We start from the raw sequence: 26,296 nt of genomic DNA, 5'->3' as shown, positions 1-26,296 counted from the left end.
CACTTTCCTTCCTCTCCCGCACTGCGTCCTCTCCTGTAGCTGGCAGCTGATTTCAGCGTCCTAGCTACGAGGGCGCATGACGGTCAAACAAAACTTTTATCATTCATAGCAACCAGTGATACTTGCAGTTTGGTGCACATAGCCTCTGCTCAGCCTCCCCAGCAGACTAACTTAGATGAACACCTAGCTTGTTTATATGCAGAGCTAGCCAAGGGCACCCAATCAGAGCCTGCAGACCTAAGATTTAACTCTAATCTACCTGGCATTGCTACAAACCCTCCCGCTCAGCCCAAAGCCGAGGGCTTGGCACCATCTGCCAACCCACAATGCCTACAGGGGGCCACTTTACTAAAACTGACTTTGTGAGGGGGGAGTGGCCAGCTCTTTTTTGCTTTCTATGAGACTACATCCAGATGGGCTTCAGGAATTCTACAGGACTTCAGGAATTCTACGGGAGGCTCCTGTTTGATGACACGAGTGTGACCTAGTAACTCCAAGAATCTGTTCCTATTTTTGGGTACCAGTTTCCGGCCATGTTGTTCTTGGGAAGGTGACAAATTTCCTGCTACTTTGACAGCCAGAACATTGGTTTCTAACTGGACTAACAAGCAAGGGGTCTCTAGTGGGTTCCTATCCTTCCAGTGGTTTAGCAGGTTGCCATAAAATATGTGAAAGGGCTTCCTTTTCCCTGGTTGGTGTATTTTATAGCTGATCTCTCCCACCCTTTCCACCACCTTATAGGGTCCCTGACACAGGGTACGGAACTTGTTCTCCGCTGTGGGCACTAACACAAGTACACACTCCCCAGGCCTAAATTGTCTCACCCGAGCCAACAGATTACACCCCCTGTATGGTAACTCTTGGGTCTTGAGGAGGCGCTCTTTCACCTGGACCCCCCACTTTGGTCCCTCAACACAACAGACCACTATGCCTGGCCAATTGTGAGAAACAATTATCGGGTCCTGGTTCCTGGGAACAACATTTAAATCCTTTACATTTTCCAGAGTACCTTTTACCGTAAAGTCTCTGAGCTGGCCAGTCCCAAACTTGTCCTGGGACTCCTCCAGGTTAGGGACATTGGCTTCAGGGGATGCTTCCTCATCCTCCTCTCTAGCCAGTACAGTAAAGGTAATTCACCATTTACATCAAGAGCCCTTGTTACCACTGCCAACGACTGAAGCCAAACCGGAATACTGAATGATATATCTTTAGCCCACAAGTCCCTTCACAAAGGAAAATCTCAACAGATAACAATAGCATGCAACAAGTCCTTCACTACTCTCACTTGGCGGGACACCGAATCACAGTCTGTGCGTAGGTCGCCTTGGGCCATGGGATAGCTCTTGGCATCTCTATGGATACATCTTAACCACACCCCCTTCCCATGGGCCAACACATGCGGACTTGTGGCCCTTACCAGGGTCACCCAACTACTTGAGTGCAGGAGTCCCAAAACTTGGACACCGTTCACAGTCAGCTGGCATTCCTGAGGCCCCTCACCAGGATGAGGAACTGCACTGCAGGTAGGATAAGCGAAATAGGAGTAGCGCTGGCCTACAGAACAGTCCATTGGTTCTGAGATCAGGGGACAGTTGGCTGATAAATGACCTGGGGCATGACACCTCCAACAGACAATGTTACAAAATGTACTTCTTGAACCTGGCTCTGACCCCTCCTGGGTCTTTGGGCAACCATCATATGTGGTATTGGGCCCCTTCTTTTGTGTATCACAGACAGGTGACCTCAGGTTGCCTTGATTGCTTAGGGAGTTCTCTATAGCCAAGTATCTTTCCACAAGGCTTACGAGGCCATCTGCATTCTGGGGATCTTCTTGGCCAACCCAACTTTGCACGGATTTAGGTAGTGAGTGGATAAATCGGTCCACTACCACTCTTTCCACCATCTGTGCCACAGAGCAGATCTCAGGCTGCACATATTTTTGCACCAGGTGTAACAGGTCAAACATCTGGGACTGGGAAGGCTTGTTCTTTTGGAAGTACCAGAGGGGCACCCAGTGCGCCTAGAATGCCAGTGTTATGCCCAAACATGCCATAATCTCTTCCTACAGCTTGGCGTACTCCTTGGCATCCTGCAGTTCAAGGCCATAGTTCACTTTCTGTTGTTTCCCAGTAAGGTACGAAGCTAGGACCACTGCCCATTGCTCTGGGGGCAATTCCCTGTCTGCCACCTTCTCAAATACAGTCAGGAAAGCCTCAACATCATCCTCCAGAGTAGTTTTCTACAAAGCTTCCCAGACTGTTTGCCTCACATGGCTAGCCTCACTTTGGCTGGCGGGAGATGCCGTCTCCCTGGTAGGGTTAGCATTAGTGTTGAGCGAGCACTAAAATGCTCGGGTGCTCGAAGCTCGGGCCGAGCTCGCCGTGATACTCGGGTGCTCGACCCGAGCAACGAGCCCAATGTTAGTCTATGGGAGACTCGAGCATTTTTGCGGTGGCACCCCCGGCAGTCTTTTAAAAGCCTAACAAGTGCCCAAAACGATAGTGACAGAGCTCAAATGACATGGGGGCAGCATGGGGATCACCCCAGGAAGCATTTCTGACCCCCAGGTCACTGCTGTCAACAACGTGGTCAGAGGTATTAAGCCACTTTTACGGGCTCACAATAAAACGTTCAAAAACGAAAGTGAAACTTTTTCCTGTGAAATATGTTAAGGAAGTTCCTTTCCAGGGAAAAGACTTGTGTATAAGTTAAAATAAATCACCAAAAACAAAAATACTCATCCACACCTTCGGCTATGTTCACAAGTAGCATTTTTTATGCGTTTTTGCACTTTTGTATTGCTTTCAACTATGACAAATGCATTCACCGGGAAATGTCATTTTAACATTTTACAACCTTATCTGGCCATGTGCTGTGTGACACATGCATAAAGTGCTGAAAAGACATGGGAACAGCATGGGGAAGACCCCTGGAAGCATCTCTGACTCCCAGGTCACTGTCTAAAAGTGTGCCCATCATAAGTGATCCTTGCCGCATCAGAAGATGCAGACTTGCAACTATCCCCATGCAAGTTCTAGTCCCAGGGCAGTGTTCAATTGTACCTCCCCCATTCCTTGCAACACAAGCGCAAGTATGCAGCCTGCCACCCACCCACCCCTAGGCTGCAATACCATACTGCTTGCTTGCTTGAACTTGAAATTGGGCCTTTTAGGCATGTGGAGGCAGAATCTGGCCACCACGTCATGGCTGTGTTGGCGGCCTGGAATCCATACTCAGTCCCCAGCCGCCCGGCGGCCGGGTGTCCATACTCGGTCCCCAGCCGCCCCTATTTCTCCTTGGAACATCCCCCCACACACTTTTCTTAGCCCGGCCTGCTTTAGGCAGCATTGGACGAGCCCACCAGAGAACCAGACTCCTCCGGTGGGCCCTAACTTCTCCATCGGTGGAGTTGAGAGTGCCAAGGTGAGGAGCATGATGATGATGACAGAAGTTAGCATCTGCTATGTTTTCTTTTAATGCAAGTGTAAGTGTGCAGCCTGCCACCCACCCACCCCCAGACTGCAATTCCATACTGCTAGCTTGCACTTGAAATGGGGCCTTTTAGTTTGGAGGAGGCCGAAGCTGGCCACTACCTCATGGCTGCTTCAGCAGCGAGGTATCCATACTCAGTCCCCAGCCACCCCTATTTGTCCTGGTGTGCCTTATACATAAGATTAAGCGCATATACCAAAACATTACCTGTGCCCTCCCCAGTGCATTTAGTGGGAAGGAGAGCCAATTCCGCTGTAGTGTGTGCATGCCAAACCCCTGTTCATGGTACATGCGAAGATGCCTCCCACCCTGCACCTGTCGTTGCAGACTTGCAACTATCCCCATTCAAGCCCTTGTCCCAGGGCAGTGTTCAATTGTACCTCTCCCATTCCTTGCAATGCAAGTATGCAGCCTGCCACCCACCCACCCCCAGGCTGCAATACCATACTGCTTGCTTGCTTGCACTTTAAATTGGGCCTTTTAGGCATGTGGAGGCGGAATCTGGCCACCATGCCATGGCTGTGTCGGCAGCCTGGTATCCATACTCAGTCCCCAGCTGCCTGGTGGCCGGGTGTGGCCGCTTGCTCCCCAGCCTCCAGGGGGTGGCCGGGTGTCCATACTCGGTCCCCAGCCACCCCTATTTGTCCCGGTAACCTTTCCCACACTTTTCTTAGCCTGGCCTGCTTTAGGGCAGCATTGGCCGAGCCCACCGGACTATCAGACTCCTCCGGTGGGCCCTGGCTTCTCCATCAGGAGAGTTGAGAGTGCCAAGGTGAGGAGCATGATGAGGATGATAGAAGTTAGCATCTGCTTTGTTTTGTTGTAATGCAAGCGCATGTATGTAGTAGCGGCTAGGCCTGAGGTGGTCAGCGTTTTGGCGTATATCCTACCTCCTCCGAGGATTGCTGGATGTTTTCCTGCTACTATCCAAGTTCTATGACTCCCGTTAAAACAAAGCTTCAGGTGATAAATGATGGATGAGGTAGTGGCAAAGGAGAAAGAGCAGGAGGAACAGGGACCATTCACATCAATATCAGGCCAGTCAACCAGATATATCTTGTAGGATATGTTTCTGTAACAAAAGGAGCGGTTCGGCTACACAGTTATAGGGCATAAAGTGAGTGCAATGTCTACCAAAAATTTTGAGGCACTCCAATGCCCCTTGGAAATGACACGGAGGTCAGAGGGCGTTAACTAAACCTTTTTTTCCATTTATAGCAACTGGGTCTCCTGTGCACTGTTGGCCTAAGCAGTGAATGGAAGGCTTTCCAAAAATTATGAGGAACTGCAATGCCCCTTACAAGAGCCATGTGTGGCACCCCAGGGGTCTGGTCACCACAGTAATAGAGATATTACGTCGGAGAGCAAGTGGGAGGTTTCCTGGTCAGGATCCCTTAAACATGCAACATCCTCCTGCCCCAGTCATGGGAGGGGAGAATTCTGCCCTTATAAACTGGATCTGGGGCGGGGTTGAGTGAGTCAGAGTGAGAGCAAGGGAAAGTAACAGCAAGGAACTCTGTAGGAGCTAGGAGCTAAAGACCAGGGGCTGGAAGCTGAGCAGAGCTCGCCCTGGCAGAAGACAATAGGAACTGGACACAGGAGTCTGAGGCTGTGAGGATTTATATATCCAGCAGCAGAAACCAGCCGGCAGGGGATTTCAGGTCCTCTGGCCATAGAAGCCCGGAGGCTCAGTCACAAGCAAGGGACCAGCACCGCCGTCGTGGAGCGGAGGCTAACAGAAGGCCCCAAGTCACCAGCCATACGGGTGAGCACTACACGGTACACTCAGGGACGTGGGCTACTTCTACCCGCTTACAGCTGGGTAGCCAGGAAGAGTGCAGACAGACGGGGAGGCCTACAACTCTACCTGGCCAGGGGAACTCCTGCTTGCTCACAGACTGACCAGGCCTCTTATGCTAGCCAGTACTCCCGGGAGGGTCTACCTTATAATCATCAGTAAAGACCCTGAACTGCACTGCAAAGACTCTGAGTCGTTCCTGCTGCGCTCGTGCACCATCACCCCAATCATCCACAATCACTGCCCTGAGGCTAAACTCCTCCCGTGGGGAGTTATCCCATTCTCTGCTGCACACACAACACCAGCCTCAGCGGTCTGCCTCGCAGCGGTGGTACTCCCTGACCGCAATCCACGGGTGGCGCAGTCAGACAATTAACCTCAAAACCTAAGAAAGACTGCCACTGGTTTGACCAGTCTGAGCCACGGGACCGGGTCACCGCCACGGAGACTACAGACCCCAGAGACCCGGCACCGGGTATCCCACACACGTGCACACACGGCCCAGGGGGCGCGTCACATGCAGTACAGCATATTACAAACATAAGTCCCATTATTGGGGAGTGGGTGTCCCATAGTATTTGCTTATGCCTTGCAAGCAAAAGCTGCCAAAAATTAGGACGGAGCAACTTGCAATGCCCCTTACAAGAGCCATGCAGTACAGCATATTACAAACATAAGTCCCATTATTGGGGAGTGGGTCTCCCATAGTATTTGCTTATGCTTTCCAAGCAAAAGTTGCCAAAAATTAGGACGGAGCAACTTGCAATGCCCCTTACAAGAGCCATGCAGTACAGCATATTACAAACATAAGTCCCATTATTGGGGAGTGGGTGTCCCATAGTATTTGCTTATGCCTTGCAAGCAAAAGCTGCCAAAAATAAGGACGGAGGAACTTGCAATGCTGGCACCCTGGTGGTATAGTGGTGGTGGAGGCTGAGGATAAGGAGAAGATAAAACAGCCGAAACGAGGAAGCGTATACCCATGTGTGGGTGTGAAGCGGTGCATGTGAATACACCTCCCGAAATAACACAGTGGATTTGACTTTATGTTACTCTGCTGTCATTTGGTGGTGATGAGAAGTCTGGCCCAATCCAGCCCTTGTTCATTTTGATAAGGGTCAGCTTGTCAGCATTGTCAGTTGACAGGCGAGTGCGCTTATTAGTTATAATTCCCCCAGCGGCACTAAAAACAGGTTCCGATAACACGCTAGCGGCAGGCCAGGCCAGGACCTCCAAGGCGTACAGAGTGAGTTCATTCCAAGTATCCAGCTTGGATACCCAATAATTAAAAGGCACAGAGGAGTCACGGAGGACGCTGGTACGGTCGGCAAGGTACTCCCTCACCATCTTTTGAAACTTTCCACTCCATGTGAGAGTACCCCGCGCTGTAAGCTGGACGGGTGTCAGAAACTGTCCCAGAACGTTGACAGTGTTCCCCTGCCTCTGCTGGATTGGAGTTGCATCTCTCTCACCTGTACGCCTTGGTTGGGCAACGAACTGTGACCTCTGCCGCTGGCGTGTTCAGATGGGAATTTTTTTAAGAGTTCTGCAGCAAGGGCCTTCTGGTACTGCCCCATTTTTGTAGACCTCTCCACCTCAGGAATAAGAGAGTGAAAGTTCTCCTTGTACCGGGGATCTACAAGTGTCACCAACCAGTAATGACTGTCACCCAACATTTTGACAACGCGAGGGTCACGGTTAAAGCAGCGTAACATAAAGTCAGCCATACGTGCCAAACTGGTAACGGGCAAGATTTCCGTGTCCTCACCAAGATGACGACTGACCATGCTCTCCTCCTCCTCTTCCTCCTCCCCCCTGTCCTCAGGCCACCCACACTGAACCGACGGTATGACACTTGTACAGGTACTACCGTCTACAACGCATGATAGCAGCTCCTGTTCTTCCTCCTCCTCCTCTCCCTCATTGTCCCCCAATGCACGTTGGGATGAGATGGGGCTGGGCTGTGTGTAATCGCCCGCTACAGCTTCTTGATCCATCTCATCATACTCTGGCTGCAATGCCTCCTAATTCTCTGCAGAGAGCGTTGCAAAAGACAGACAAGTGGGATGCTGACACTAATGATGGCGTCATCGCCACTCACCATCTTGGTGGCCTCCTCAAAGTTTGTCAGGATGGTACATATGTCAGACATCCAGGTCCACTCCTGAGGTCTTATGTGTGGAGTCTGACCTGAATATCGACGGCCTTGTTGCAGCTGGTACTCCACAACTGCTCTCTTCTGCTCACAAATCCTTTGTAACATGTGGAGGGTAGAGTTCCAACGTGTGGGGACATCACACACCAGTCGGTGTGCCGGAAGCTGCAAACGCTGCTGCAACACAGCAAGGGCGGCGGAAGCTGTAGCCGACTTGCGAAAATGAGCTGACAGGCTGCGTCCTTTCACGAGCAGATCTGGCAACTCGGGGTACGATTTAAGAAACCGCTGAACCACGAGGTTAAGCACATGAGCCAGGCATGGTACGTGTGTGATCTCACCTCGCCTCAGAGCCGCCACCAGGTTACGGCCATTGTCACACACGACCATGCCGGGATGTAGGTTCAGCGGTCTCAGCCACAGATCTGCCTGCTCTTTCACAGCTGTCCACAACTCACAAGCAGTGTGAGGTTTATCACCTAAGCTTATGAGTTTCAGCACAGTCTGTTGCCGCTTGGCGGAGGCAGTACTGCAATGCTTCCAGCTTGTAACTGATGTGGTGATATCTGAGATGGAGGCTGAACATGAGGAGGAGGAGGAGGAGGAGGATGCGCAGGAGCTGTACACGGTGGGGGCAACTCTGACTGACATAGGGCCCGCAATCCTCGGTGTGGGGAGGATGTGTTCCGTCCCAAGGTCCGACTGGGTCCCGGCTTCCACTATGTTTACCCAGTGTGCCGTCAGAGAGATGTACCATCCCTGGCCACAAGCACTTGTCCACGTGTCCGTTGTCAGGTGGACTCTCCCAGTAACTGCGTTGTTGAGGGCACGGCAGATGCTTTGGGACACGTGATTATGTAGTGTGGGGATGGCACACCGGGCAAAATAGTGTCGGCTGGGGACCGAGTACCGAGGGATGGCCACCGCCATAAGATTGCGGAAGGATTCCGTCTCCACCAGCCTAAAAGGCAGCATTTCCAACGCAAGCAGTCGTGAAATGTGCGAATTTAGGACTGTGGCCTGTGGGGCGTTAGCTGCGAATTTCCGCTTTCGTTCAAAGGTCTGGGATATGGACAATTGAACGCTGCGGTGGGACGTGGACGTTGATGCTGTTTCTTGAGAAACTGCCATAACAAGTGAAGACTGAGAGGAAGGGGCATCTTTACATGCAGTATGGACAGGGGATTGCCTTGCACACACAACAGGGGGTTCTATTGTACGCACAACAGTGGAAGAAGCAGTGGTGACACCCGCTGACACTGGTCGTGGACCCTGGGTTTCGCCCCACAAAGTCGGGTGCTTTGCTGCCATGTGCCTGATCATGCTGGTGGTGGTCAGGCTGGTAGTTTTGTCACCCCTGCTGATGCTGATGTAGCACCCCGAGGGCTCGGCTGCTACAGGGGTATTGCACCTCAGACCAGAGGTGTGATATTCCACTCCCGGGTAAGGATGGAGTGTGGACCAGGACTCGTTTAGCTGCATGCACCACACACACCCCATTTCCGAGGGACAGCTCAACGGTGCTCCCACAGAAGTGCAGGCACGACAGCTTCTGTCCCTGGCTGGAGTGGGGCAGGGAAAGGAAAACCCAGTGGTGTAGGAGCAGATAGGGGTGGGTCTCTGGGCATAGGCAGGAGCCCATTGGTTGCTAGCCACCTGGGCTCGGGTGTCAGAAGGAGGTATAAAAGGTGGGCACCATCTTAGAACAGGGTTCTGTCCAGTTCAGTTCAGTGGAGACAGTCTGAGGAGAAGACAGGAAGCAGAGCCCCTGCATGGGCTCTGCTCTGCAGGCAGGCCGTGTCAGGAGGCTGGAGCCTGAGAGAGAGAGAGAGAAGAAGGAACAGAAAGGAAAGTAGGAAAGGAACTGGAACAGAGGAGAAAGGAAGCAAGGAACACAGAGAAAGGCCCAGAGACACGAGGACAGAAGGAACCCCATATGCCCAGAGGAGATACAGGGTGAAGGGTTGGCAGAACAGGGTACCGGAACCCAAATTGGTGGAGGCAACAGATTCCTCAGCCAAAGACCGGAGGTTGTTACCACATCTTGGTGCGACCCCTCACTACATCCACCAGAAAGGCATACCGTATAGGGTCAGGGAAACCGGAGAGAGGTTTCGCCAACAGAAGGCCCGAGGAAGCTGGACAAAGGTGGGTCACTGGTGGGGACGGCCAGAGAAAGGAAAGAGAAGGGAGCTCTGAACCACACTCCGGAATTGCCTGGGAGTTGACCGAGTCCCTCACCTGGTGGACGCAGCATGACTCGGGCCGTCCTAACTGCGCACAAGTGACCTGATAAAGAACTGTGAGTAAAGCATTGAAAACTGCAACTGCACGTCTCTGTGGTTCCTCGCCGCACCAGCACCATCAGTACTGGGACGCTCACACCATCACCACCATCATCCACATTAGCTGCCCTGAGGCAATACTTCTCCCGTGGGGAGTCATCCCATACTCAGCTGCGCAAACAACATCAGCCTCAGCGGTCGGCAGCGCAGCGGCGGTCCCCACTGACCGCAATCCACGGGTGGCGTAGTCGGACATTGTTAGTACTTAAGACTGCCACTGGTTTGACCGCCCTGGGCACGGACCGGGTCACCGCCATGGAGAACTACAACCCCCAGCGATCCGGCTCCGGGTATCCCCTTGCACAGCACAGGCCCAGGGGGGCGCGTCACTGGCATGGCAGGTGGAACATATGGCCTTTTTGGGGCTATCAGCAGAGTCTTTAAAAAAATTCCAGACTCTGGAAGACCTACCGCTTGTACTGGCAACGTCCCTCATGTTGGGGTTACGGGGAACGGTTGCCTGCCTTCTGTCTGCGGCCACTACACTGCTTCTTCCTGCCTGTTGGGGTACTCTGCCTCTCTCCCCCTGTGTGCTGCTGGCCTCACTCTGCATGTCCTCCTTCCACGTTGGGTCAGTTACTAGATCATCCACCACCTCCTCCTCTTCCACTTGCGCACCACGATCCTCCTCCTCACTTCCTGGCAATTGTGTCTCGTCATCGTCCACCTCTTGTGACAGATTGCCAACGTCGACTTCCTCTGGCCGTGGCTGTTCAAATATTTGGGCATCGCAACATGGGATCTCCTCTTCCACGACTTCAAGCGTATCAGGCGAGGGGCCCAAATATGGAAATGGACCAGTGAACAGCTCTTCAGAGTGTCCAAGTGTGGGATCACTTGCTGTCTGACGACACTCGGCATGGTGGGAGGAAGGAGCATCAGGGTGAGGAGGAGTATGCGGTCAAAACTCACGGCTACTAAGAGTTGACCGTGTGGAAGACAGACCGGAGGTGGTGGTGCCCAGGTAACTGGAAGTATTATCTGCTATCCAATTAATAACCTGTTCACACTGATCAGTTCTCAATACTGGTGTTGTTCTGTGCTTCCCTAGTAATTCGGTCAAGAAGTGGGAGCGAGAAGATGTGGCTGTTGGTTGTGGCACATTTTCACCTTGGCCACGGCCCCGTCCTCTGCACGAACCCTCACCAGAACGTCCACTTCCACGTCCCTTGCCACGCGCCTTGCCCATTGTAAATGAAGTAAAATAGCTTACACTTGCACTATCAATGGAAAAAGGGTAATAAAGAGTAGATTAGAACCGTGGAAGAGGAAAACCACAGTTATTGTTTACTGGGGTATACCACACTTTTTTAAATAGAGATATTTGCGGCAGAACAGTGAGCGACACACTCAAACTGTTTTTTTTTAGATACAAATGGCCCAAAATGGATAATACAGAGGTTTGAACCGTGGAAGTGCAAAACAACACTTCTGTTTCTCTAGCCTACACCAGACTATTTTCAGCAGTTATATTTGTGTCTGAAAAATCAGAGACACGCCTTTTTTTTGGGGGGGGGGGGACACACCAAAAGGTTAATAAGACGGGTATTTGTACAGTGTGAAAGAGGAAAAAAAAAGGAGGATTTAGATGAAAAAAAAAGGATTTTTCCTGGCCCCCGACACCTGGTGCTAAGTCCAGCAATTTCAGCAACAGGAGCACACAGGACTGTAATGCAGAATTTGCTGGTATAACCACTGTGTCTCCTTTACAGCCTGCCTGCCTGGTATCTGGGATGGATATTAGTCCTGAAAAGGACTGTTTCTTTGTTCTGGCAGCCTTTACAGACCCTACACTAACTATTTCGCAGTTTATATCTCTCCCTAAATCAGCAGCGCTGTCCCTACACTGTCTAATCCGGAGCGACTGTGTCCAAGATGGCGGCGCCCGATTTTAAATACTCGAGGTGACGCTGTGCGGCCAGCCAATCACTGTAATGCCCACAACCAACATGGCTGCAGCATTACAGTGACTGGCTGGCAATCCCTGCATGTTCATTGGCTCTGTAAAGAGCGCCAAACATGCAGGGCGGAGACCAGAGCTCCTGCCCGAGTAACCCGGAAATGCTCGGTGCTCGCCGAACATCCCGAGTAGCGTGATGCTCGGGCAAGTACCGAGCAGTGTCGAGCATGTTCGCTCACCACTAGTTAGCATATTAGAGGCAACTAGTCACAGATTATTGCCTTACAGTCCTTGGTGCTGCCGCAAACAAACAAAATTCCTTTCAGGGCCAATTTAAATAGATTCTATTTTATAATAATACCACTCTTAGCTGCAATTAGTGTAGTGTTAGCTACAGGAGAAAGGATAGCATATTAGAGGCATCTAGTCAGGAATTATTGCCTTACAGTCCTTGCTGCAGAAACCAAAATTCCTTTAGATGGCTACAGCTATTCTATTCTATATTAATACAGCTGATAGCTGCATTTAGTGTAGGGATAGGTGCTGGAGGAGGGATAGTTTTGGATTAGAGGAGGAGGACAAGAAAAAGAAGAAACCATGAATTGTATACCGTTTTTGGGTGGGAAGGGGTGCATGTGAATACACCAGAAAAAAAAGGAACACCTAACCCTTGGCCTGAGAACTTGCCGTGTGTGGGTGCTCTGGGGAACAGTTGTCTGCCTTCTTCCTTTGGCCACCACACTGCTCCTTTCTGCCTATTGTGGTGCTGATGATCCCACTACCTCTACTGCTGTCCTCGCTCTGCATTGCATCTTGCCAGGTTGGGTCAGTGACTTCTTTGTCCACGACCTTGTCTTCCACTTCCGCACTCTGGTCCTCCTCCTGACTTGTAGACTTAGCAATATCACTTGTTGGCAACTGTGTCTCATCATCATTGACCACTTGAGGCTTTAATTGCCATTATACATAGCTCAAATATTTGCGCATCATTCATGTCCCTCTTGAAACATGCAGGGCAAGAGGTCGGACTCAATAAATGGAAATGTAAAGACTCGCTTCTTGAATTGTCCAAGTGTGCGATTGTTTGTCTCTTCGGACTCGCCATGGTGCAAGGATGTTAAATATACTTATTTTGTATATTTATTTATACAGGACTTCTTACCAGATGCGATTCTTCAAAGACTATGTCACAATAAATCTTATATAAAAAAAATGTAGTGGTTTATTTGATTGACCATCAAAAAGAATCATTGTAGAAAAACATAAAATAGTTGAAGTAGTTACAAAGAAATTGTCCATTAGTCCATAGAATGGTAGGTTGCCTCTGTCTGTGTCGAGCACATGTGTGTGCAACTAAAATTCTGAGTGATGGCCACCTCATGGCCCTCCAAACTGTATGACTGAGAGCCATCTGATGACCCTCAAAAAATAATAAATTATGAACCGTATACCCTTTTTTGGTGTGAGAAGGGGTGCATGGGAATACACCAGAAAAAAAGGTACATTTGATTTGGCGTTATGTTCCGTTGCTGTCATCCAGTGGGATTGCTAAGTCTTGGCCAATACAGGCCTTGTTCATTTTGAGAACAGACAACCTGTCAGCATTTACAGTTGACAGGTGGATGCGCCTATTAGTTATTATGCTCCGGCGGCACTAAAACCCCACGGAATCAACTTAAACAGGGAGGGAGCAGTGACTGCAGCCTGCAAGACTCAGATTTGGCTCAAGTCTGCGGCAACTAAAGTATGACAGGAGGCTGCCTGATGGCCCTCCAAAATTTATGGCTGAAGGTCACCTGATGGCCCTCCAAAATGTATGACTGAGGGCCACCTGATATTCCTCAAAAAATTTGGAGCGAGTGCCGCATGATAGCCCTGTTGATATGGTTTGGAGGACGACAAGAAAAATAATAAACCATGAAACATATACCCTTTTTGGGGTAGGAAGGGGTGCATGAGAATACACCAGAAAAAAATATATATTTGAATTGGCTTTATGTTCCGTTGCTGTCATCTGGTGGCGTTCAGAAGTCTGGACTAATCCAGGCCTTGATCATTTTGAGGACAGTCAGTCTGTCAGCATTTTCAGTTGACAGGCGGGTGCGCCTATTAGTTATTATGCCCCCAGCAGCACTAAAAACCTACAGAATCAACTTAAACAGGGAGGGAGTAGTTACTGCGGCCTGCGAGACTCAGATATAGCTCAAGTCTGTGGCGACTAAAATTATGAGTGAGGACCGCCTGATGGACCTCCAAAATATATGACTGAGGGCAGACTGATGGACCTCCAAAATTTATGACTGAGGGCTGCCTGATGGCCCTCCAAAATGTATGATTGAGGGCCGCCTAATGGCTCTCCAAAATTTATGAGTGAGGGCCGCCTGATGACCCTTCAAAATGTATGACAGAGTGCCACATGATGGTCCTCAATAAATTTGAAGAGAGGGCCGCATAGTCACCCTGTTGATATGATGTAGGAGGAGGACAAGAAAAATAATAAACCATGAACCGTATACCTTTTTTTGAGGTGGGAAGGTATGCATGGGAATACACCTGAAAAAAAAAGAACATTTGAATTGACTTTATGTTCCACTGCTGTCATCCGGTATGGTTGCAAAGTCTTGGCCAATCCAGGCCTTGTTCATTTTGAGAACAATCAGACTGTCAACATTTTCAGTTGACAGGCGGATGCGCCTATTAGTAATTATTCCCTCAACGGCATTAAAGACCCACGGAATCAACTTAAGCAGGGAGGGAGCAGTGACTGTGGCCTGCGAGATTTGCCTCAACTCTGTGTAAAATAGAAATAAAGATGCATTCATACAATGGAAGAGAGGCTCTTATGCACCTCTTGTGTGAATAAATGGACAAAGGGCTTATGGTGTTCTTTCCCCAGGATGGGTTGAAGAAGTTTACCCCACATGGTTCATGAATTTTGATTGGCAGTGGTCTCCAAGGAGATAAAAAAATGTTTTGAAACCCCTGCTTCAATCTATTTGAAGCCTCAGGGCTGCTTGATGCCCTGAGCTGGTACAGGAGGAACACCCACCCACCTTAGCTGGAGCAAAATCGTAGTCGGATGCCGGAAGGTCCTTGTTGTGCCAGTTGTACCTTAAGTAGTGTCGAATCTGGGATTCCTTGTTGTTGCCTACAGAGGTCCCACACCTTCTAAATGTAAATGTTTTCTGAGGACCTACTCTATATGTGTTCCAGGGTGTATTGAAGTGCCTCATTCTAATTATTGGAAGCCCCTGCACATAGTGCATATGCTTTACCAGTCTAGGAGTTCCTCTCCTTCCAAATGGGGAAAACATGTTTTCTGAGGCCATCCTCTATGTGTATTCCAGGGTACATTGCAATCCCTTCTTTCAAGCTTCTGCTATTCAAATCCACTGGGGCTGTAGGTGACGCAGCAGAGATGGTTCAGCTCTCCACGGGTAGAGCTAGGCCTCAGGGATTTAGGATGTTGGTGTTGTAGTGCAAGGCAGGTGAAGCAGCAATTAAGTAAAGGACACACTGCGGTGCAGTATTCAAGTGTTTACTCACAGTTCTTATGGAGTTCCAGGTTACAATGGCCAGATTATAACAGCCCACCGAGTCCTGTGTCCACCGGGGAAGTGATCCAGCCAACTCTCAGATAACTTGGGTGCACTTGAATGGGACCCCTTTCTTATGTACCTTCCCAGGTCGTCTCTCTGCGCTGGCTCTCGCCCTCCTGCCCTGCGCCTCACACACAGTGTCCCGAGCCAGTGGCCGCAGGCCTTGTTGGGCGACGTCCTTTCTGTCCCCTTTTGTCCTATATGGCTACCTTTTCGGCGAATGTGTGTGGATTTTGGCCACCGCACATGAAGATTACGCAACCTCCGGTTTGCTAGCTGAGTCTTGCAGTCCTCCACTAGTCTGGGGCCGGTCCCCTACTGCGGCCTGATCCCTTCACGATCAGAGTGAACTCGGGCGCACGGGTGGACTCCGCACTTTCCATGCCCCCAGGATCCTTTCTCTCTCTGGAGCCTTTCTCACTGCTCCTGTCTTCTCTCCTCACTCTCCTACTGGGAACCTTTGACTGGGCCCTACTCCTCCATGGTCCTCACTTACTGAAGTCCTGCTCCAAGGACCCTTCTAGATGTTTCTCCCCTTCTTTTATACTCTTCTTTCACTGCTCCCCTAAACTACTTCCTCCACCCACCTCCTCTACTTAGTTCCATCCTCCTGACAGGGACCAGGTCTGTGCTCTCCCTTAGGAGCTTTCTGGACCTTCACTAATGGAGTGATGTAGTGTTGGATGTGAGTGGGTGGATCCTGGGTAGTGCTCCCTCCTGACCTGAGAGTGGGGCACCACACCTCTGGCTGAGATGCAGTACCTCTGTGGCAACTGGACCCGCAATGGCGCCACAGAAGCAAAAGCAAAAAGGCGTCGTGGCGAGGGAGATAAGGCGCTTCATTGTACATCCCTGGTTCATCTGTAGCCATCTGCTCAGGTAATAGGATCCTTGTGAATCATCACATATGACCTAGTGGCATTGTTTGAAAACTCCTATATGCCATACTCTTCTCTCTGCATTTATCAACAGCACAAGCAACTCATTGATCATTTACCCCTCTAGGACAGCAACGCTCTCCTCTGTTTGCACTATGCACTTTGCTTGCGGTTATCATTTTTCCATAAGACAATGAGGCTCCTTTCTATTTGCACCATGCACTTTATAAACTTACATCTATAAACTGCACTATGCACTGTTATACCTCTTGATTAACTTTTTATCATGCTAGTGCATGGATAGGAATGTACTCATCTACATTTTATGACTGATGATTGTGATAGTGTCCCTTTGTCTGGAAACATATATGGACACTCAGCATACTGTCAGCATCATTTGCTTCCATATACCAGAGGTGAAGGCATAAATATAGTGTCTCCCAACTATTGGAGATTCCCCCCACCCCTTATCCCCCCATTTATTTCTGTTTTTTTATTGACTTTTGTTAATTTTATCTTGCTATAATAAATGATATATGTTTGTATGTTTTTTGAGCGGGAGTCACTTTTTATACCTAAGACTATAATGTGGCTGGTAGGGATCTAAGGTATAAATATTGATTTGAAGTGTCTAGCATTTGACCTTTTGTGGTTTCTTGGACATTCTTGATTAATTACCCCACTGTTGGCAGTATATAGTAAAAGTAAGTGTCTCCTATGAAACATCAATATATCAGCATCAGGGGCCATCAGCAGGCCCGAGGCTGTCATAACAACCGATCGGCACTGGCAATCACATTGTTTGAAGGCAATAGGCACCTGAACAGGTGTCCTAACAGGATAGGACCACTTATATGCTTCTGTCAGAGGTTGACAGCCTTATCTAAGTGGTTAAACAGAAGATTGGAGCTGACTCCAATCAGTATTGTTAGAGTCAGGTGTCTGATGTCTTGAGCCTGCTCCATACACCAGAACTCACCCCTGATGTATGTCATGAAGCAGGAAGGGGTTAATTTATTCATATTAAAGAAGATGGCCACAACTTTTTATTATCCTCCAATGTATCCCCCCGGGACCCCTAAGGGTTTTTGTAAATACCTTGTGTTGCATTTACTGCCTGTGAGCGGCGCTATCGGGGGCCACTCACAGCCATCACATGACTCGCCACTGATGTCAAGTGAGGCGTGACATCAGTGACATGGTCCCCGCGGTGGATGCTTGGTTGTGGGCGGGGTTTCCCTGCGCGTCACACCCAGCATCCACCTCGTGCTTTCCCAATGAATAAGGAGAGGGAAAGTGTGCGTTGGATGCCAAGTATGATGCGTGGGGTAACCCCGCCCACAACCCAGCATCCACCGTGGAACGCAGAAGTCAGTCACCCCCAGCTGCATCCGGGACATGACGTGAGAACAGCAGATGTCAGAGCTGGCTGCAGCTGGGGGTCACGTGATGCCTGTGAGTGGCCAGTGATAGCACTGCTCACAGTCAGTAACAGCAGCGCAAGGTATTTACAAAAACCCTTATGGGCCCCGTTGCAATACATTGGGCGGATAATAAAAAGTAGTGGACAACTCTTTTAAGTTCAAATCAATTCAAGCATCCTAAATGTTCAACAAACAAAATGTAACTTCTCAGCAAACTTGATGCATGTCAGAGGTGAATCTAGCCAAATCCTGATAGTGAGTATGTTACACGCTGTAAGGATTTGACATGTGTAATGCAGCGTCTTGCTGTCATTACGGTAACGGTCCAGGATGTGTTTTACCTGACCATTTACCTTCCCCCTCAGGTGACTGGTCACATGACTGTGACATCACACAGGTCCTGTATGCACAGTAAATGTCTGTACACATGACTGGGACAGCACACAGGACCTATACACACAGCTGACTGATCACATGACTGTGACATCAGCAAGGTCCTGTCAGTATGTGTGTGTGCACAGCATATATATAAACCCTGGTAATTTGAGACAGGTGTGTTCGGTGTGAGGCGTGAGGACTGTGCTCCGTGTGTGTGGGACACCGTTTGTGAGAGGCCTAGTGAGGCCGAGAGTGAAGCCTGGCAGCCTGAAAGGCCGAGCCTGGATCCTGTGCGTGGATGTCAGTGGCCTTTGAGGGAGAGCCGGCTTGGTGAAGAACCCTGAAAGGCTGGATGTCAAGTGTGGAAGACATACCAGTAGCCTACGAGGGGACGACGGCTAGCGACCCCCACTTGGGAAAGCCGCAAAGCCACAGTGGTGGCGGAATAAACGGACTGTAGCAGCCAAAACCCGCTAAAGGTAAAACGCTGCGTTATATGGACATTTATGTTGTTGTAATATGCTGGTTTGCCACTTGCGAAGCTCCCGGAGGTGATAGGTGTAAACATGCCGGGCGTATACTAAGGTGGACCGTGTGATTAGCGGTTTATGATGAAATAATAAACTGCATTGTGGAATATCGGAAGGACATTGCTTATGTGCCTTAATTGACCCGGTGCAGCGAGTATCCCCCATTATGATGACTAGCGCTGCCTTACATATGGTTCGAGAATGCGGGCAACTGCAGCCCGGTTGCTAGCGGCAACGACAACCCGGTTGCTAGGGGCAACTGCAGCCTGGTTGCTAGCGGCAATGACAGCCGGTTGCTAGGGGCAACGGCACAGGACGACGAGTGTGGATACAGGCATCTTGCTGCAACTCGGCGGGGTTGCGAAGATTGTCGTCGCACTCAAATCCGGTTTTTGCTGCAACTCGGCGGGGTTGCGAAGATTGGCGTCGCACTCAAATCCGTTTTTTTGCTGCAACTCGGCGGGGTTGCGAAGATTCTCATCGCACTCAAATCCGGTTTTGCGGTGGCTCGGTGGGGCCACAAAAATTTTTCCAGGAGAGCGGTGAAGTGCTAGTGTGAACAGCGTATCGCGATGGCTGTGAGCAAAGCAGCAGATCTGTCTGGAGCTATTGAGCGGTTGAAGGGCCGGTTGGGACCGGAGCAGGTATTTCGAAAACTTTTACTGGACATGGTGCAGGAACCGCAGGAGCTGTGGGCACCATATGGAATGGCGGCAGTGGACCATTCTATGGACTCTCCGGGGGTGCCCGTGTTGTCCCAGAGTGCCCGGGGAGGTGGTAAGAGATGTTGTGAACTGAATCCTAAGACTACTGCTGATTTTTTGTGTAAAAATTACCCTGCCGGTGTGGTTGTTAAAAAGGGGGCGGAGTCTAAAAAAGGGGCGGATTTTCACAAGAGTGTGGACTGCAGAAAACTGGAAATTGTTACTGGTTGTGGGTTGGTACCTCCTAAAAATGACAATGTGACCGTTGATAACGGGGTAACTCCAGTAGAACGGGGTGACGTGAAAGTGGGAGGTGACCTGTTAGTCCACAACACCATGGGGAGTGACACAGACCCCGTAGCTGACGGTGACACTATGAAAGTAAAAAGTGAGTTCGGTCAGGAGGGGCTAGACGAGGGGAGAGAGTCCCCCTCTCGTCGTCGACGGCGCAAGGGCCACAAAAAGGTTGCTCCGGTAGTACTCCATGAAAATGAAAATAAAGAGAATATAGTACTGTGTGCCTATGCTTCAAGTGTGGATCCTCCTTTAGAGATAGAAGAGGAGATGACGTTGCCAGTAGCAACCTCCGGAACGGTACTGAGACTGACGGGTCAGGATCCGACAGCCCTGAAAGGGGAGACGGCCAGTCATGACCAAGAGCTGGAGCCTATCAGGGAGCAGTGTCAGATTGACGTGCAGCAGTTATGTGAAAACCTGGGGAATGTGTCCTCAGACCAGCTGAACCTGGAGTCTGAGCAGCAGAAAATATACCAGGTTATGAGGAACTGGCAGCGAGACATGGAGGGAAGCAACGCGGAAATTAACCATTGGAAGGAAATGTTCTACGGAATTAAGGAGGACCGCCGCAAAATCAAGGAGGAGGTTTTTCAATTACAGATTGACAAAGCGGTGTGTGAATATGAGTTATGCGAGGTGAAAGATCGCTTCTCCCTGGTACAGTTAGAGCTGTCTGCCCTCAAAGAGGCGCTGCAGCATGAAGTTGCTGGGCGTGAACAAAACCTAGAACGATTGCGCGAACAGTTCAACCAGGAGCTGTGTGACTCCAAGAAGGAGTGTGATGAAAAGTTCGGTATGGAACTGCAGCAACTTAAGAGATTATGAGGATCTCCTCAAGGTAAAAGAAAAACTAGAGGAGGATAAGGCGGGTGCGGAGCAAGTGCGCCAAGTGGGTGAGACCACTCTGCAAGAGACCCGTGAGGAGAATGATGATCTCCGTGGAAAGACCCTAGGTCTGGAAGCTCAGGTGAAGGAGCTACAGATGTCCTGTGAAACTCTCCAGAGGGCGGAGACGTGCCTTAAAGAAACAGTCAGCAAGATGGAAGCTGAGCGGAAAAAGATGGAGGAGTCCATCGGAGAAGCCACAGACCTGGGCCAGGAGTTGGCCGCTGGTGAGGGGAGGTATGAAGCAGATACCTCCTCGAGTGATGCGAGCTTGGATGATTCAGTGGAAGTAAGAGCCGAGATCAGAGATCTCAAGGAATTGCTTCAGGCCCATTTGAAGCAAGAGAGGTCTGAGAGAACTCTACTGTTAAAAGAGCAGTTGAAGCAGGAAGAGCTTCAGAGACGGGCCGCTGAGAGGAGAGTGACGGAACTAGAGGAAGAGGTTTCCGGGCTCAAAAGTCGCCTGACAAAGTATCACTCGGTGAGCGAGGCCTCCTTGGAGAAGGAAAAGGGCAAACACGTTGTACTCACTCCCTTATACCATGAGAAGGTGGACCTGAGGAGAGCTAAGAGCAGGGTAACAGAAGATAAATATGAAGAGGAAGTGGTCAAGACGAAAATTCGTGAACTTGTAGCTGTGAGTCAGCTCAGGTTAAGCATACAGGGGGAAGAAGCTGAAAGTCAGTTGTCCCTGAACCCTGAGCTGGTTGATCGTCTGGAAACTACTGGTGAGTCCGAAACGTCTTGGTACAAATGCCTCATAGATGTACCCGAGGATTTGAGGGAAGAATGCACCCGTGAGTCCGTGCATGAAGAGTTTAAGAAGGCTGTGGGAGCCTGTAAGGTGTACTTGACCTCCGAAGCTAAAAAGCTGGTGGTTCTGTCCATGACCGAAGTCACAGTGAAGAGGGTGGCGATCCTAAGTGATATGCATTGGCGATGTATTCGCACGAAGCGGTTTCTCCGGTTGAAGACGGAACAAGCCGTTAGACAACTGGAGCTGATGAGGAAAGCTCACAGTATGTGTGAAGAGGTCATCCGTGTGCCTCATGTTCTGGTGAGAAAGCTCATTGGGAGAAGCGGTCGAGCCATGCAGATGATGGTCAAGAAGTCTGGTGTGGTGAAAGTAAGCAGTCCACGTGATCATCAGGACTGGATACCAGACAAAGACGGCATGGTGTCCTCCGCTGTAGGAACAGAAGAAAGCCTAGAATATATACGTATGCTGATTGAGTACCGAGTGACCTACCTGCAGGAGGTAGAACAATTGAATCTTGCTAGATTGCGAGTAGATAGACAGCATCATCTGAGCAGCAGAATCATAGAATCATAGAATCATAGAATGGTAGAGTTGGAAGGGACCTCCTGGGTCATCTGGTCCAACCCCCTGCTCAAAGCAGGATTCACTAAATCATCTCAGACAGATGTCTGTCCAGCCTCTGTTTGAAGACGTCCATTGAAGGGGAACTCACCACCTCTCGTGGCAGCCTGTTCCACTCATTAATCACCCTAACTGTCAAAAAGTTTTTTCTAATATCTAATCTGTGTCTCCTCCCATTTAGTTTCATCCCATTGCTTCTAGTCTTTCCTTGTGCAAATGAGAATAAAGATGATCCTTCTACAATGTGACAGCCCTTGAGATATTTGTAGACAGCTATTAAGTCTCCTCTCAGTCTTCTTTTTTGCAAGCTAAACATTCCCAAATCCTGCAACCGTTCCTCATAGGACATGGTTTGCAGACCAGTCACCATTCTGGTCGCTCTTCTCTGAACTTGCTCCAGTTTGTCTATGTCTTTTTTAAAATGTGGTGCCCAAAACTGTACACAGTATTCCAGATGAGGTCTGACCAAAGAGGAGTAAAGACCGATAATGACTTCACGTGATCTAGACTGTATGCTTCTGTTAATACATCCCAGAATTGTATTTGCCTTTTTTGCTGCTGCATCACACTGTTGACTCATGTTCAGTCTATGATCTATTAGTATACCTAAGTCTTTTTCACATGTACTGTTGCTTAGCTCTATTCCTCCCATTCTGTATATGCTTTTTTCATTTTTATTGCCCAGATGTAGTACTTTGCATTTTTCCCTGTTAAAAACCATTCTGTTGGTTGCTGCCCACTGCTCCAGTTTATTTAGGTCTTTTTGAATCCTCTCTCTCTCTTCTCTAGTATTAGCTATCCCTCCTAGCTTTGTGTCATCAGCAAATTTAATCAGTTTACCCTCAATTCCTTCATCTAAATCATTGATAAAGATGTTGAACAATACAGGTCCCAGGACGGAGAAGATGGAAGCCGTCTAGAAATAGTGAGACCCGACAGAGAAAGGGCCCCCTAAATAACAGAACAGCTATAGCTGGAGTTAGGGACCTTTCAAGATGTCCTGAGAGTAGTGGGCGCGGGTTTAGAGGTAGTGAGACCTCCAGTAACTCAGGTTTGAGCAGCCCATACAAACGACCCAATAGAGGACGGGACAGTACGGAGTCGAACCGGACCTTAGATACCAGGGCATGTGAGTCGCGCTGCTGTATTGACCGCTGGGAGTGGGGAAGACCTGACAGGGTTTCGACTGACCGCTGGGAGCGGGGGAGACCTGACAAGGTTACAACTGACCACTGGGAGCGGGGGAGCTCTGACAAGGTTACGACCCGGAGAGGTGACCTGACGAAGTCAGTGACAAATGGTAGGTCCCTAAGGAATGGACTAATGTCATTGACTAATATTCCAGGGGCTGAACAGCGCAATTGACAAGTACATGGTCTTGGTATGAGCTGTGGGATATGAGGTGATTGTGTATATTATGTGTTCAACCCCACAAGTTTGAACAGAGGGGGGGCATATGTAATGCAGCGACTTGCTGTCATTACGGTAACGGTCCAGGATGTGTTTTACCTGACCATATACCTTCCCCCTCAGGTGACTGGTCACATGACTGTGACATCACACAGGTCCTGTATGCACAGTAAAGGTCTGTACACATGACTGGGACAGCACACAGGACCTATACACACAGCTGACTGATCACATGACTGTGACATCAGCAAGGTCCTGTCAGTATGTGTGTGTGTGTGTGCACAGCATATATATAAACCCTGGTAATTTGAGACAGGTGTGTTTGGTGTGAGGCCTGTGCTCCGTGTGTGTGGGACACCGTTTGTGAGAGGCCTAGTGAGGCCGAGAGTGAAGCCTGGCAGCCTGAAAGGCCGAGCCTGGATCCTGTGCGTGGATGTCAGTGGCCTTTGAGGGAGAGCCGGCTTGGTGAAGAACCCTGAAAGGCGCAGGCTGGATGTCAAGTGTGGAAGACATACCAGTAGCCTACGAGGGGACGACGGCTAGCGACCCCCACCTGGGAAAGCCGCAAAGCCACAGTGGTGGCGGAATAAACGGACTGTAACAGCCAAAACCCGCTAAAGGTAAAACGCTGCGTTATATGGACATTTATGTTGTTGTAATATGCCGGTTTGCCACTTGCGAAGCTCCCGGAGGTGATAGGTGTAAACATGACGGGCGTATACTAAGGTGGACCGTGTGATTAGCGGTTTATGACGAAATAATAAACTGCATTGTGGAATATCGGAAGGACATTGCTTATGATCCTTAATTGACCCGGTGCAGCGAGTATCCCCCATTATGATGACTAGCGCTGCCTTACACATGCTACAGTGCTTATTGTTTTATAATTAATGTCCCTCACATAAATACAGATATTATGTATCAACCCTTAACTTGTCAGACAGCACAATACATTAACATAGCCATGTATCACATTATCTGATAAGTTATGGATTGCTACATGGTTACAGAATCACACACAATAACAATACAGGAATACATCACCAGAACCATCAACAGAACAGAAATGTAGCCCCAGAATCACTATCAGTACATGAATACATGACCAGGACCACCATCAGTAATATAAATGCATCACCAAAACCACCATAAGTTCATGAGTACAACACCAGAAACACTATCAGTACATGAATGCATAACCAAACTTAGTACAATTGTAATGTCAGGTCAGTACCATGCACAATTGTATCACATGAACCTTCAACTCTCAGTATGTCCCTAACAATGGTAAGGAGATACAGAGTGTTCATCATCAGACCGTGTACAATACAGGAACCACCGTACTGATGAGATGCAGTCATTATCACAAATTAATATTTACAGCCAGATAACTTACAGGTGACATCGGTACCTTTCTTTATTGGAATTAGAGTCATTCTTGCTCTTCTTCTCCATCTTGTCCAGATGCCATCAAGATATTTCACATCCACAGCTCGTTGCTGCAGACTTCTCTCTTCTCTGATCTTCTGCAGCACACCCCAACATGGTGCCCTTAAAAATAAGTTATTATATTGCTCCTGAAGAAAAATGTCTGCCCTATGCAGTGCCCCTGAAAAATAATTGCTCCTCACTGTGCTCCCTGCACAAAATATGACCCTTGCACTGTCTCTCTTATGGTAAATGGACGCCACACTGTCCTCTGCTTTCCATATTGGACACTCTCTTCATAGTGTTCCCTCACACTGTGTTCCCACTATGGTGCCCAGTCTATATACTGTGCCCCCTCACACTCCTGCCTCATGAGCATACTATCCCCTCCAAAATGTGCCCTCACATTTTCTCTCATGCAAGCCCCTCTCAATACTGTTCCACACACCACCCAGTCTCTATATTGTTCCCCTGCACACTTTTATCCTCCCATACTGTCCCCTCACATTCTCCCCCACTGGCATCTTGTGAGTGGTACAAGGTGGTAGTTGTGGCTAGCGGCTGCTGCTGTGCTCCACACCCTGGTTCCTCACAAAGAGTAAATAATGTTCAGTCTGTCTTGTAGTTTGTGTGTACTGAATAACACTCACAGTTTTCCTTGAGAGTTACATCTGCTCCAGGGTTCTACAGTTTTCATGCTTCCTAACCCACTATTCTGCTGGTTCAGCATCCCACTGAACAATGTGGCAGACATCCGCATACTGTATGTCCTACCCTTCAGCATGCTGCTCATACTTTCTCAGGCTCCTGGCCTAATCTGCTTCTCCACAGTCCTTTCCTCCCTCTGCATCACTGTTGAGCTTCGGCCCAATGGCCCTGAACTTCTCCACTTCTCTCAGTTATCCCTCCTGCACATGCTTAAATGTTTCAACTCTTTCAACTATATTCCCCTATCTGACTCAAACAGGAAGTACTCCATTTATAACCTTCTACCCAACTGGGAAAATCCCTAACTGAGACGGCTCTCATCTATGTTTAACCCTTATCTTACTGTAACTAGCTATTTCCTGCTCTACAGTGCCCTTCACTGTATCTCCCAATGCTATAGCTATAGCTACTCCCTCATTTTATCTTTTGCATCTAAATCCTAATTCCTTACCCTAACACCTTTCCCTAATCTTATCACCATATCAAAGCATGTAAAGTAGTTGTAAAACCCATACACAATATAATAATCACATCATTATAAGCAAGATACACATAAACATTGTTTACTTTTAGTGATGAGCAAGCATGCTCACTACTGCTCAGTGCTTACCCGAGCATCTCACTGCTCGAGATGCTCGGCGCTCGCCGAGTATTTCCAGGGTTGCTTGGCGGGAGCTCGGGTCCCCTCCCTGCATGTTTGGTGCTCTTTAGAGCACCAATCAACATGCAGGGATTGCCAGCCACTCACTGTAATGCCGTAGCCATGTTGGTTGCGGCATTACAGTGATTGGCTGACCGCACAGCGTCATCAGGTCTATATCAGACCTGGCGCCGCTGTGCTTGTCACAGTGTACCCCGGAATCAGACAGTGTAGGGAGAGCTGCTGCTGTGTCAGGGAGAGATTTGCTTGTGTAATATGTAGTGTAGGGCGAAAAACCGTTCATTACACTATCCATCTTAACAAACAGTCCTTTTGAGGACTAA

General features: G+C 49.2%; 1 long non-coding RNA gene across 2 annotated transcripts in view; it reads right to left on the bottom strand.

Annotated features, from left to right (window-relative positions):
• LOC141197836 (uncharacterized) overlaps positions 1 to 25,555 on the bottom strand; it is a 33,678-nt gene extending 8,123 nt beyond the window's left edge. For both annotated transcript variants that reach the window (XR_012269869.1, XR_012269872.1), the window contains exon 1: positions 25,379 to 25,555. This is a non-coding gene — a long non-coding RNA (uncharacterized lncRNA). The remainder of the gene's footprint in view (positions 1 to 25,378) is intronic.
• Positions 25,556 to 26,296: the final 741 nt, after the last annotated feature.

The sequence above is a fragment of the Phyllobates terribilis genome, unplaced genomic scaffold (assembly GCF_046119375.1).
Source record: "Phyllobates terribilis strain yellow unplaced genomic scaffold, ASM4611937v1 Scaffold_2__4_contigs__length_985480577, whole genome shotgun sequence".
NCBI lineage: Eukaryota > Metazoa > Chordata > Amphibia > Anura > Dendrobatidae > Phyllobates > Phyllobates terribilis.
This window is presented reverse-complemented; position numbering and strand designations above follow the sequence as displayed.